Source organism: Lissotriton vulgaris, chromosome 5 (genome assembly GCF_964263255.1).
Source record: "Lissotriton vulgaris chromosome 5, aLisVul1.2, whole genome shotgun sequence".
In the NCBI taxonomy this organism is placed as follows: domain Eukaryota; kingdom Metazoa; phylum Chordata; class Amphibia; order Caudata; family Salamandridae; genus Lissotriton; species Lissotriton vulgaris.
The window spans coordinates 157,930,267-157,944,124 of record NC_141693.1 but is presented as its reverse complement, the minus strand read 5'-3'; positions in this window follow the sequence as shown (position 1 = coordinate 157,944,124).

Below are 13,858 nucleotides of genomic sequence, written 5' to 3'. Positions count from 1 at the left end.
AGCGAGGAGCATACCGGCAAGCACACCACCACGCCGCAAGCAGCTCCAGCGCCAGCTCCTGGGTGGAGGACGCTGTAGTCTCGCCGCCAGAGCATCAACACCGCGGCTGGAGACTACAGCTTCCAGCGAGCTTTGCGGGCACTTCCTGCCTCCCGCACTCTTCGCGCCCGGAGGCGCTACAAAGAGCAGACGCTCCCTCCGCGTCGCGGGACGCGCGCGGGCGATGCCGGGCGGAGCCCGGGCAGAGGGCGGGCCGTCTAAGGCCGTCCAAGGACGAACAGGGACGGGCCGGGCCACATCCTTAACATCATGGGTAAGCGCAAACTTGTGACAGCGGCGGTAGGCGAGGCCAAAGCTAAGGTTCCTAAGTACACTACCAGCATTATCACATATTTAACTACGAAAGTGGATGAACTATCTACCCAGATCGCAGAGTCAGAGCGCGAGTTGGGTCTTGAAACTATCCTGGTAGGCGCTGACACACTAAACACCTCCACCATTAACTGTATCCCGTTGGAACCCAGGGTCATTATTGAGTCTTGCAGACCAATTCTGCCACAATCTCCCACGGTTCTCCCGACCCCGGCACTGCCTGAAACAGTGAGACCGTGTTTTTCGGCGGTTACGGGTGACTCAGGAAGCACAGCATGCAGTCAGCCTGGGGCTCAACGTGCAATGTTTGTTACTGAGGAGGGTATCTCAGCTCTACTTGAAAAACTTTTTTCGGACAGGCTTGAATCTGCCCTAATTCAGATTGCCACTGACATTACTGAAACCTTGAAGGACTGCGTAAAGGAGCTTCTGGTGAAATGCGAGCGCATTAATGATGTTCTAAACACACGGTCTCTTTCAACTACTATACAAGTGGCGTCATGTCCTACAGCGGTTCAGGTTTCTGCTCCCAAGACCGGTGGCCCATCTACTACTACAGCCACTGTGGCTACTAAAGTGGCCACTGAGAACCCTGCTCAAAACAAAGGGAAAGTCAAAAAGGGTTTACCCACACCTTTGTTAGAGGCCGTACCTAGTGAAACTCCAATAGTAAGGTCTAGAGCTATACAGGGGGGCCGGGGAGAATGGTTCCCCCAGTAAATTTACCTCCTGATGCAACACCATTTGTAGCAATACTGGTTAATGTACCGCAACTTGCTGTCGGGGAGGTTGAACATCACGAAACCCTTCTGAAGCATATAAAAAAATGGTGTAACGCGAACTGCACGGGTGAAAGTAACATCGCAGATAATATTTTGACAGGAAGAAGGGTGGACTGGGTGGGCACAACTAGGAAAAGTGTAGCAGGAGACTGCGTAATTGTTAATTTTAAATCAAGAAACGTCTCCAGCCGTCTCTTTTGGGATGGTTCCCCACTGGACCCAGTAGGTAAAGGTGTTCCCGCGATGCCCCTTGGCTTTTTCTATCCCCCAGCATTTAGGTTAGGGGTTGGAGAGAACACTATGTCACATCATATTAATAATGTATGGGCTGAAGACAAACTTATCTCGCCTTTACAAGCTAACCAATGCGTGACTAAGCAACCCAGGGACGGTGGTACAGTTAATTCTATGAAAAACATCCCTACCAATGACTTACTATTGTCGAATAGATTCTCGGCTCTGGCAAATAATTTAAACACTGATTGACTAGAGCATAGGCATAATAGCCTGAACGCCCCTTGTAATGAAAATGTTCTTATTGACCCATCATGTAACACACTCACAGCCGTAAATGACCCTTTAGTTTTGGGTAGGGGGAACATCAGGCTACTTTCCTGGAACATCGCGGGATTACGTTCTAAGCAGGATGACCCGATTTGGCTACACAAGATAAAAGAACGTGATATAGTGGCCTTACAGGAGACTTGGGCAAGAGATAATGCTTTGTGGGTGGATGGTTATACATCGTTCTTTGTCAAAGCTCAGAGTTCCACGGCGGGAAGGGATAGGGGGGGGCCTGTTGCTCTTAGTCTCAATTAACATAACAGGCACTGTTAAGGAAATCCCCAGCTCCTCATATTACTTTCAGCTGGTGGAAATTTTGCAAAAAGACAATAATAAGATAGTGCTAATAAACTGCTATAATTCTACGCATGGGGGTCCCCCTAATTTTGTTTTAGAAGAGTTATCTTCTTTTTTAACCAATTACATGTCAAAACAAACCACTTTTGTTCAACTCATATTGATGGGTGATTTTAATGTTCATTTGTGCGGGCTACATTGCCAGATTGAGGATGATACTGGCCCAGATTATACGTCTCCGTCACATTTTGAGCATAGCCCTAAGGGTGTGGCAATGGAGGATTTGCTTTCTTCTAATGATTTATTTGAACCAGGGTTTTTAGACTTAAAGGAGCGTGTGGTAACATACAACGCGAGGGGAAGTGAATCGATCATCGATTATATTTTTATGTCCCCGGGTTTGCTCCGTTATGTATTGTTTTATAATGCCATAGTAAGTGGGTTCAGTGATCATAACCCGGTGTCGCTAGTCTTGGACGCTTCCATTGGTCTATGCAAAGGGGCCTTGAGGGCCACCTCTGTGAAGGACGTAAGGAGTAAAGACCAGGGAAGGCATCTTAAATGGTGCAAAGTTTGCCCTGAGGACTTCCTTGCCCTAATTGAGCAAAACATGGCAGTGGAACTTGGGACATGTAGGGATCCAGACATGGGGGGGAGGGAGGTAGTTTGTGCTTTTGAGAATATTTGTGCTAGAGTGGAAGAAGAGCTTACAGCTAAACCAAAGAGGGGACTTGCCCCAGCTTTTGGTTGGTTTGACCACACATGTTCCAAGGCACATTCTGCTCTGTTGAAAGAGCTTAAACACGCCCCCAGAGATAGGTCACTGGTGGCACACTTGAGGAAGAAATATGCTGTGGCAATTAAGACTAGGAAAAAGGCTATTAAAGAGGAAGCCTGGGATTCTTTGATGGATTCTACCACCCTTAAACAAAGCTCCAAATTTTGGTCTATAATTAATAACCCTTTATTTGTGCAATCAAACAATTCAGATCTCGAAGTAAACATCGCTGAAGCAGAGTGGCTCAAACATTTCTCTAATATCTATGGGACAAATGAAATGATTGAGACATTTGTTATGTCTTGTTTTTTAACTTCTCCCCCCAAGCTAAATTTCACCAAAACTGAAGTGGGGGTTGCTATAAAAGGTTCAGCTGTAAATAAAGCCCCCGGTCCAGATGGGGTTCCTCTGGATCTCTATAAGTTAAACCCAGGGATGTGGGCAGAGATATTAGCCAATGTTTTTAACTGTGTACTTGAGGGGGGTTTGCCAAAAACCTGGGCTTGTTCAATCATAGTCCCTATTTTTAAAAAAGGTCAAAGAAGCGATCCCAAATGTTACCGACCTATATCCTTGTTGGATTCTTCTATCAAGGTCTTGGGTAAAGTTTTACTGGCTAGAATCAACAATTGGTCTTTGAAAAATGACATTTTATCGGATGCCCAGTATGGGTTCCGCTCAGGAAGAGGTACAGAGGACCAGTGTTTAAATCTTCATCTGATAATTTCTAAATATTCAACGGTATCAAAGGGGTCAATTTTTGTTGTATTTATGGACCTGTCCACGGCCTTTGATTTAGTCAACAGAGCTCGGCTGTGGACCATGCTGCTGAAATTGGGTCTTGATCCTCCTCTTGTGCACTTTCTGGCTGAACTTCATAAAGACTTAAAGGCATCGATCAGAATGGACCAAGAAGGAAATCGCACAGGCTGGTTTAAATCGAGCAGGGGTGTTCGGCAGGGCTGCATCCTTGCCCCCATGCTGTTCACTCTTTACATAAACTCACTGGAGAAAAACCTTTTAACGGCCACCTTGGATACACCGCGTGCAGGGGATACTCGCATCCCCGTTCTCCTGTACGCAGACGATGCTGCATTAATAGCTCAGACACATTTGGGCCTGCAGAGACTTTTAACCGCATTTAGCGAGTTTATGTCCTCACTTGACTTAGTGGTAAACAATTCTAAATCCCATGTTATGGCTTTTGGGGCTGTTAAAAACAATACCAAATCGTTTTACTGTAATGGTGAAGTGCTCACTAATGTCAAAATTTTTACTTATCTTGGTGTGATTTTTGATACAAAGGGCAGTTAGTTACCTCAAATTACAGCCAAGCCTAAAGCGGTGAGGAGCTCTACAAATGCTATTTTAAGTTTTTCTAGGAGACTTGGAGGGAAGCCGAGCGGTGCTCTATTAAGCTTGTATAAGGCAAAAACTCTGGCAATAGCCAGGTATGGTTCGGGTCTGTGGGGCTATGTGAATACCGAAATCATCCAAAGGGAGGAAAATAGGTTCCTTCGGGCCATACTAGGACTCCCCCAATCGACAGCCACATTCTCAGTTCACCAGGAGTTAGGTTTAGGGTATATCACCGATACCCTTTCAATGGCACCTATTCTCTTATGGATTAGGACTTGGACCAATAATAACTTAGGTCTAAACCATAAAATACTGTTGGACTGTTTAAAACTGGAGAAATCCAAAATCATTGGTTGGCTGTCATATATCCGTAGGTGCTCTTTGGAATTAGGACACCCTGAGATATTAACTGCCCCCTTGGGTATGAAAAAATCTGACTTAGATTGGGTCAAGCTCAATTTCTCCAAATTGAAGACCCTGGAGAGAGAGGATCAGCAACTTATTAAGCCTACGGTTAGAGCCCATTACATGATTATTACTTGCTTAGATATTCAACCGTACCTTGCTACAGTAAATATCCCTTTTCATAGGTGGCTTCTAGTAAAATTCCGGTTCAACCAGATCTATACGGTTCTGTGTGATAGCCAATGTTGGTATAAGCAGGAGCATGCACCTGTGTGTAATTGTGATAATTTTTCACTGCAGGATAATATGCACCTAATGCTGTTTTGCTATTTTTACAACAAGCCCAGACAGAAGTATCTGGTACCCTTATTGAAGGATAAAGCTTTTCTTCAGGCAAAACCAGCTCTCCTGTATCTCCAATTGTTGAACTCACCTTTGGTCATGTTCAGCGTGGCAAACTATCTTGTTGCTGCGGTTAGGATTAGGAGGAGGCGATTGAAAATGTAATATGGGGGTACTCTTTGGAAGATGAAATGTGTTCTGTGTATCTGTAATTTTGGCTAAAAATTACCTTCTCTTTTTTTTAGCTGTTTTTAAATTGTTTTTAAACTGTGTATATAAATGATATTTCTGTATGTAACTTGTATGATATCAATTGCCCTTTTTCATTGACTGTAGTATGCTTTTATGATTTTTAACTAAATGGAATAAAGTGGTTTTTGACTTTGACTTTGAACATAATTACACACCACATAATTACACTCTACCGAATGCAACACACACTCCACACAATACCACTCAGTGCCACACAATTATATGTTACATAATTTTACACTGCACTCAATGCAACATACACTCCAAATACCACTTAGTGCCACATATTTACACGCCACATAATTACACTCTACTGAATACAACATACACTCCCCATATTCCCACTCAGTGCCGTATAATTACACACCTCATACTTACACTTCACTCAATGCAACATAAATACACTCCACATATTACCACACAGTGCCACATACGTATATGCTACATAATTATACTAGACTCAATGCAACAGACACTCCAAGTACCACTCAGTGCCACACATTACACGCCACATATTTACACTCTACTGAATACAACATACACTCCCCATATTCCCACTCAGTGCCGTATAATTACACACCTCATACTTAAACTTCACTCAATGCAACATAAATACACTCCACATATTACCACACAGTGCCACATACTTATATGCTACATAATTATACTAGACTCAATGCAACTGACACTCCAAGTACCACTCAGTGCCACATATTACACGCCACATAATTACACTCTACTGAAAGCAACATACACTCCACACAATACCACTCAGTGCCACATAATTGTTACATAATTACACTGCACTCAATGCAACATACACTCCAAATACCACTCAGTGCCCCATAATCACACTCTACTGAATGCAACATACACTCCACACAATACCACTCAGAGCCACATAATTATATGCTACACAATTACACTGCACTTAATGCAAAATACACTCCCCACCGTGACACAATTCCACTAAGCATAATGTCACAAAACACCACAGTTCCAGGCCACACAATTCAACTCCACACATTTCCAATACACACCACATAATTACACACCAAACAACATATTTCAACTCCAAAACTCCACAATCCACAACGTACCTCCAATTCACATCATATAGTGTCACCATCTGAACACCAAATATCATTCACCTCCACCATTTTGCATCAGCGCACCACCTAAGCATCACGTCAGTCTGCCCTTGGAATCTGGCATCTTTTGATTCTCCCATAGTGTCTGTCCGCTGCTCAAGTTCTAATTAAATTACTGTTTTCAAACATCCACTCCCCCGTTATTTATGTCCCGCTCCCCCATAACAAAAAAATGATAACAAACCAGCATGAGAACAGGCAGGAAGTAGTTGCCAGCAGTGCAAATACAAAAAAGTAGAAGACAATTTTTATGTTAAAATCTTTTTTTAATCAGGTTTTTCAGTTGCATATCATGTTGCCTTTGTTTGTATAATGGTAACAAAAATGCTCAACACTTTTTATTATAGGTTTTCAACATAATGCACAGCAGCCACAATGCTCTACAACATAGCCAAATGCTCTGGCTAAACACATAAGGTCCCAAAGGCGAGACCTGTTGGCTATGCCAATGCTTGTGTAGCATGCAACCACTGCCAGGCACACTCATACAGTCACACACCCACTCACAGACCCACTCACACACTCAGGCCCACCTAGAGTGACACACACACACTGAAAGACCCATTCAGACACTCAAGCACTCACTTATAGACCCACTGAGAGACTCAACTACACACAAAAACACACAGACCGACTGAGACTCACACACACACAGATCCACTGAGAGACTCACACTCCCACTCAGAGACTCATGCACCCTTTCAAAGACACAGACACACTCGGACACTCACATACGCACTGACTCACCCATTTAGACCCTCACTCACTCACTCACTCACTCACTCACTCACTCACTCACTCACAGGCTCACTCAGAGACTCACACAACTAGTCACAGATCCACTCAGAAACACATGCACCCATTCCGAGATTCATCCATCCACTCACAGACCCTCTCAGACACCCATGAAGTTCGGGTCCTTCACAACAAATGGATATTCAGTTGTTTTGTTCGCCCTTCCTTGTCGTGGTTTTATTTGAGCTGGTTCCCCTGTGAGTGCAGAGTGCAGAGTAGTGAGTGCAGAGTGCAGAGTAGTGAGTGCAGAGTAGTGAGTGCAGAGTAGTGAGTGCAGAGTAGTGAGTGTAGAGTAGTGAGTGCAGAGTAGTGAGTGTGCAGACCTCATAGGTTGCAGGTGCTTTAGGTCTAAATATTACTTTATTCAGTGGCCCTAGTCAGACAATGCACAGTGTTATTGTGAAATTGTTAATATGTGGACCTGTTTTAGCGTGGACTTGTTTGACACTTTATGCCGGGGCTTTTACAAGGGCTTTCATCACATGACATTCTGCAACCTGGCTCTGGGCGTTGCTCAGTTTGTGGCGAAGTAATCCTTTGTTGCATTTCTAATGTCTCGGTGGCAGATCAGAGTATGTATCCTGTTGACTTCCGAATTATTACTATTTTTTTATGTCGCAGCGCTCCATCGGCAGCAAAACGTTTAATAAAAATATGCACGTCATTAAAATCTAGATTTTAATGCTTTATTTCACATTGCTGCTTCAGCAAGGCACATAATAAAATACGTAAGGTAAATAAAATGTACCCAATCAATAGAGGTTTGTAGCCTTAAAAATATTTACATGTTTATATTTATACAAAAGCATGTTTACAGTCAATTTTAGTTTCCGTATTTACATCATCTTACGTTGTTTATCAGATCATTAGAAACCCATCTCCTTTATAGTCCCTGTCCATCAAAATTAGTGTCTCTTCAGTCTGATTGGTAAGAAGATAATTGTCAGTGTCGTTCTTTGCTCGGAACAGGTATTACAGGCTTTGTTTCTGCAACCCTACATCTTCACCCCCCATTGTTTCAGTTGTTTCTTCTGCTTTACATTAGTGAGGACTTTTCACTAGGCTGTGTTGCAAAAAAATGTTTACATTTAAAATTCTGTGCTACTTATTTACACTGCGCTCAGTGCAACATACACTCCAAATACCACTCAGTGCTACGTAATTACACGCCACATAATGACACTGCACTCAATGCAACATACACTCCAAATACCACTCAGTGCCACATAATTACACGCCACATATTTACACTGCACTCAATGCAACATACACTCCAAATAGTACTCAGTGCCATATAATTACATGCCACATAATTACACTCTGCTGAATACAATACACACTCCACACAATACCACTCAGTGCCACATAATTATACACTACATAATTACACTGCACTCAATGCAACATACACTCCAAACAATACCACTGAGTGTCATAAAATTACACGCCACATAATTACACTGCACTCAATGCAACATACACTCAAAATACCACTCAGTGCCACATAATTACACGCCAGATAATTACACTGCACTCAATGCAACATTCACTCCAAATACCACTCAGTGCCACATAATTACACGCCACATAATTACACTGCACTCAATGCAACATACACTCCAAATACCACTCTGTGCCACATAGTTACATGCAACATAATTACACTGCACTCAATGCAAGATACACTTCAAATTCCACTCAGTGCCACATAATTACACACCACATAATTACACTCTACTGAATGCGACACACACTCCACACAATACCACTCAGTGCCACATAATTATATGCTACATAATTACACTGCACTTAATGCAACATACACTCCAAACAATACCACTCACTGCCATATAATGATATGCTACATAATTACACTGCACTCAATGCAACATACACTCCAAATACCACTCAGTGCCACATAATTACACGCCTCAGAATTACACTGCACTCAATGCAACATACACTCCAAATACCACTCAGTGCCAAATAATTACACGACACATAATTACACTGCACTCAATGCAACATACACTCCAAATACCACTCACTGCCACAAAGTTAGATGCAACATAATTACACAGCACTCAAAGCAAGATGCACTCCAAATACCACTCAGTGCAATTCCAGCGAGGAGCTTACCGGCAAGCACACCACCACGCCGCAAGCAGCTCCAGCGCCAGCTCCTGGGTGGAGGACGCTGTAGTCTCGCCGCCACAGCATCAACACCGCGGCTGGAGACTACAGCTCCCAGCGAGCTTTGCGGGCACTTCCTGCCTCCCGCACTCTTCGCGCCCGGAGGCGCTACAAAGAGCAGACGCTCCCTCGGTGGAGCGGGGGGACAATTCCAGCGAGGAGCTTACCGGCAAGCACACCACCACGCCGCAAGCAGCTCCAGCGCCAGCTCCTGGGTGGAGGACGCTGTAGTCTCGCCGCCAGAGCATCAACACCGCGGCTGGAGACTACAGCTTCCAGCGAGCTTTGCGGGCACTTCCTGCCTCCCGCACTCTTCGCGCCCGGAGGCGCTACAAAGAGCAGACGCTCCCTCCGCGTCGCGGGACGCGCGCGGGCGATGCCGGGCGGAGCCCGGGCAGAGGGCGGGCCGTCTAAGGCCGTCCAAGGACGAACAGGGACGGGCCGGGCCACATCCTTAACATCATGGGTAAGCGCAAACTTGTGACAGCGGCGGTAGGCGAGGCCAAAGCTAAGGTTCCTAAGTACACTACCAGCATTATCACATATTTAACTACGAAAGTGGATGAACTATCTACCCAGATCGCAGAGTCAGAGCGCGAGTTGGGTCTTGAAACTATCCTGGTAGGCGCTGACACACTAAACACCTCCACCATTAACTGTATCCCGTTGGAACCCAGGGTCATTATTGAGTCTTGCAGACCAATTCTGCCACAATCTCCCACGGTTCTCCAGACCCCGGCACTGCCTGAAACAGTGAGACCGTGTTTTTCGGCGGTTACGGGTGACTCAGGAAGCACAGCATGCAGTCAGCCTGGGGCTCAACGTGCAAGGTTTGTTACTGAGGAGGGTATCTCAGCTCTACTTGAAAAACTTTTTTCGGACAGGCTTGAATCTGCCCTAATTCAGATTGCCACTGACATTACTGAAACCTTGAAGGACTGCGTAAAGGAGCTTCTGGTGAAATGCGAGCGCATTAATGATGTTCTAAACACACGGTCTCTTTCAACTACTATACAAGTGGCGTCATGTCCTACAGCGGTTCAGGTTTCTGCTCCCAAGACCGGTGGCCCATCTACTACTACAGCCACTGTGGCTACTAAAGTGGCCACTGAGAACCCTGCTCAAAACAAAGGGAAAGTCAAAAAGGGTTTACCCACACCTTTGTTAGAGGCCGTACCTAGTGAAACTCCAATAGTAAGGTCTAGAGCTATACAGGGGGGCCGGGGAGAATGGTTCCCCCAGTAAATTTACCTCCTGATGCAACACCATTTGTAGCAATACTGGTTAATGTACCGCAACTTGCTGTCGGGGAGGTTGAACATCACGAAACCCTTCTGAAGCATATAAAAAAATGGTGTAACGCGAACTGCACGGGTGAAAGTAACATCGCAGATAATATTTTGACAGGAAGAAGGGTGGACTGGGTGGGCACAACTAGGAAAAGTGTAGCAGGAGACTGCGTAATTGTTAATTTTAAATCAAGAAACGTCTCCAGCCGTCTCTTTTGGGATGGTTCCCCACTGGACCCAGTAGGTAAAGGTGTTCCCGCGATGCCCCTTGGCTTTTTCTATCCCCCAGCATTTAGGTTAGGGGTTGGAGAGAACACTATGTCACATCATATTAATAATGTATGGGCTGAAGACAAACTTATCTCGCCTTTACAAGCTAACCAATGCGTGACTAAGCAACCCAGGGACGGTGGTACAGTTAATTCTATGAAAAACATCCCTACCAATGACTTACTATTGTCGAATAGATTCTCGGCTCTGGCAAATAATTTAAACACTGATTGACTAGAGCATAGGCATAATAGCCTGAACGCCCCTTGTAATGAAAATGTTCTTATTGACCCATCATGTAACACACTCACAGCCGTAAATGACCCTTTAGTTTTGGGTAGGGGGAACATCAGGCTACTTTCCTGGAACATCGCGGGATTACGTTCTAAGCAGGATGACCCGATTTGGCTACACAAGATAAAAGAACATGATATAGTGGCCTTACAGGAGACTTGGGCAAGAGATAATGCTTTGTGGGTGGATGGTTATACATCGTTCTTTGTCAAAGCTCAGAGTTCCACGGCGGGAAGGGATAGGGGGGGGCCTGTTGCTCTTAGTCTCAATTAACATAACAGGCACTGTTAAGGAAATCCCCAGCCCCTCATATTACTTTCAGCTGGTGGAAATTTTGCAAAAAGACAATAATAAGATAGTGCTAATAAACTGCTATAATTCTACGCATGGGGGTCCCCCTAATTTTGTTTTAGAAGAGTTATCTTCTTTTTTAACCAATTACATGTCAAAACAAACCACTTTTGTTCAACTCATATTGATGGGTGATTTTAATGTTCATTTGTGCGGGCTACATTGCCAGATTGAGGATGATACTGGCCCAGATTATACGTCTCCGCCACATTTTGAGCATAGCCCTAAGGGTGTGGCAATGGAGGATTTGCTTTCTTCTAATGATTTATTTGAACCAGGGTTTTTAGACTTAAAGGAGCGTGTGGTAACATACAACGCGAGGGGAAGTGAATCGATCATCGATTATATTTTTATGTCCCCGGGTTTGCTCCGTTATGTATTGTTTTATAATGCCATAGTAAGTGGGTTCAGTGATCATAACCCGGTGTCGCTAGTCTTGGACGCTTCCATTGGTCTATGCAAAGGGGCCTTGAGGGCCACCTCTGTGAAGGACGTAAGGAGTAAAGACCAGGGAAGGCATCTTAAATGGTGCAAAGTTTGCCCTGAGGACTTCCTTGCCCTAATTGAGCAAAACATGGCAGTGGAACTTGGGACATGTAGGGATCCAGACATGGGGGGGAGGGAGGTAGTTTGTGCTTTTGAGAATATTTGTGCTAGAGTGGAAGAAGAGCTTACAGCTAAACCAAAGAGGGGACTTGCCCCAGCTTTTGGTTGGTTTGACCACACATGTTCCAAGGCACATTCTGCTCTGTTGAAAGAGCTTAAACACGCCCCCAGAGATAGGTCACTGGTGGCACACTTGAGGAAGAAATATGCTGTGGCAATTAAGACTAGGAAAAAGGCTATTAAAGAGGAAGCCTGGGATTCTTTGATGGATTCTACCACCCTTAAACAAAGCTCCAAATTTTGGTCTATAATTAATAACCCTTTATTTGTGCAATCAAACAATTCAGATCTCGAAGTAAACATCGCTGAAGCAGAGTGGCTCAAACATTTCTCTAATATCTATGGGACAAATGAAATGATTGAGACATTTGTTATGTCTTGTTTTTTAACTTCTCCCCCCAAGCTAAATTTCACCAAAACTGAAGTGGAGGTTGCTATAAAAGGTTCAGCTGTAAATAAAGCCCCCGGTCCAGATGGGGTTCCTCTGGATCTCTATAAGTTAAACCCAGGGATGTGGGCAGAGATATTAGCCAATGTTTTTAACTGTGTACTTGAGGGGGGTTTGCCAAAAACCTGGGCTTGTTCAATCATAGTCCCTATTTTTAAAAAAGGTCAAAGAAGCGATCCCAAATGTTACCGACCTATATCCTTGTTGGATTCTTCTATCAAGGTCTTGGGTAAAGTTTTACTGGCTAGAATCAACAATTGGTCTTTGAAAAATGACATTTTATCGGATGCCCAGTATGGGTTCCGCTCAGGAAGAGGTACAGAGGACCAGTGTTTAAATCTTCATCTGATAATTTCTAAATATTCAACGGTATCAAAGGGGTCAATTTTTGTTGTATTTATGGACCTGTCCACGGCCTTTGATTTAGTCAACAGAGCTCGGCTGTGGACCATGCTGCTGAAATTGGGTCTTGATCCTCCTCTTGTGCACTTTCTGGCTGAACTTCATAAAGACTTAAAGGCATCGATCAGAATGGACCAAGAAGGAAATCGCACAGGCTGGTTTAAATCGAGCAGGGGTGTTCGGCAGGGCTGCATCCTTGCCCCCATGCTGTTCACTCTTTACATAAACTCACTGGAGAAAAACCTTTTAACGGCCACCTTGGATACACCGCGTGCAGGGGATACTCGCATCCCCGTTCTCCTGTACGCAGACGATGCTGCATTAATAGCTCGGACACATTTGGGCCTGCAGAGACTTTTAACCGCATTTAGCGAGTTTATGTCCTCACTTGACTTAGTGGTAAACAATTCTAAATCCCATGTTATGGCTTTTGGGGCTGTTAAAAACAATACCAAATCGTTTTACTGTAATGGTGAAGTGCTCACTAATGTCAAAATTTTTACTTATCTTGGTGTGATTTTTGATACAAAGGGCAGTTGGTTACCTCAAATTACAGCCAAGCCTAAAGCGGTGAGGAGCTCTACAAATGCTATTTTAAGTTTTTCTAGGAGACTTGGAGGGAAGCCGAGCGGTGCTCTATTAAGCTTGTATAAGGCAAAAACTCTGGCAATAGCCAGGTATGGTTCGGGTCTGTGGGGCTATGTGAATACCGAAATCATCCAAAGGGAGGAAAATAGGTTCCTTCGGGCCATACTAGGACTCCCCCAATCGACAGCCACATTCTCAGTTCACCAGGAGTTAGGTTTAGGGTATATCACCGATACCCTTTCAATGGCACCTATTCTCTT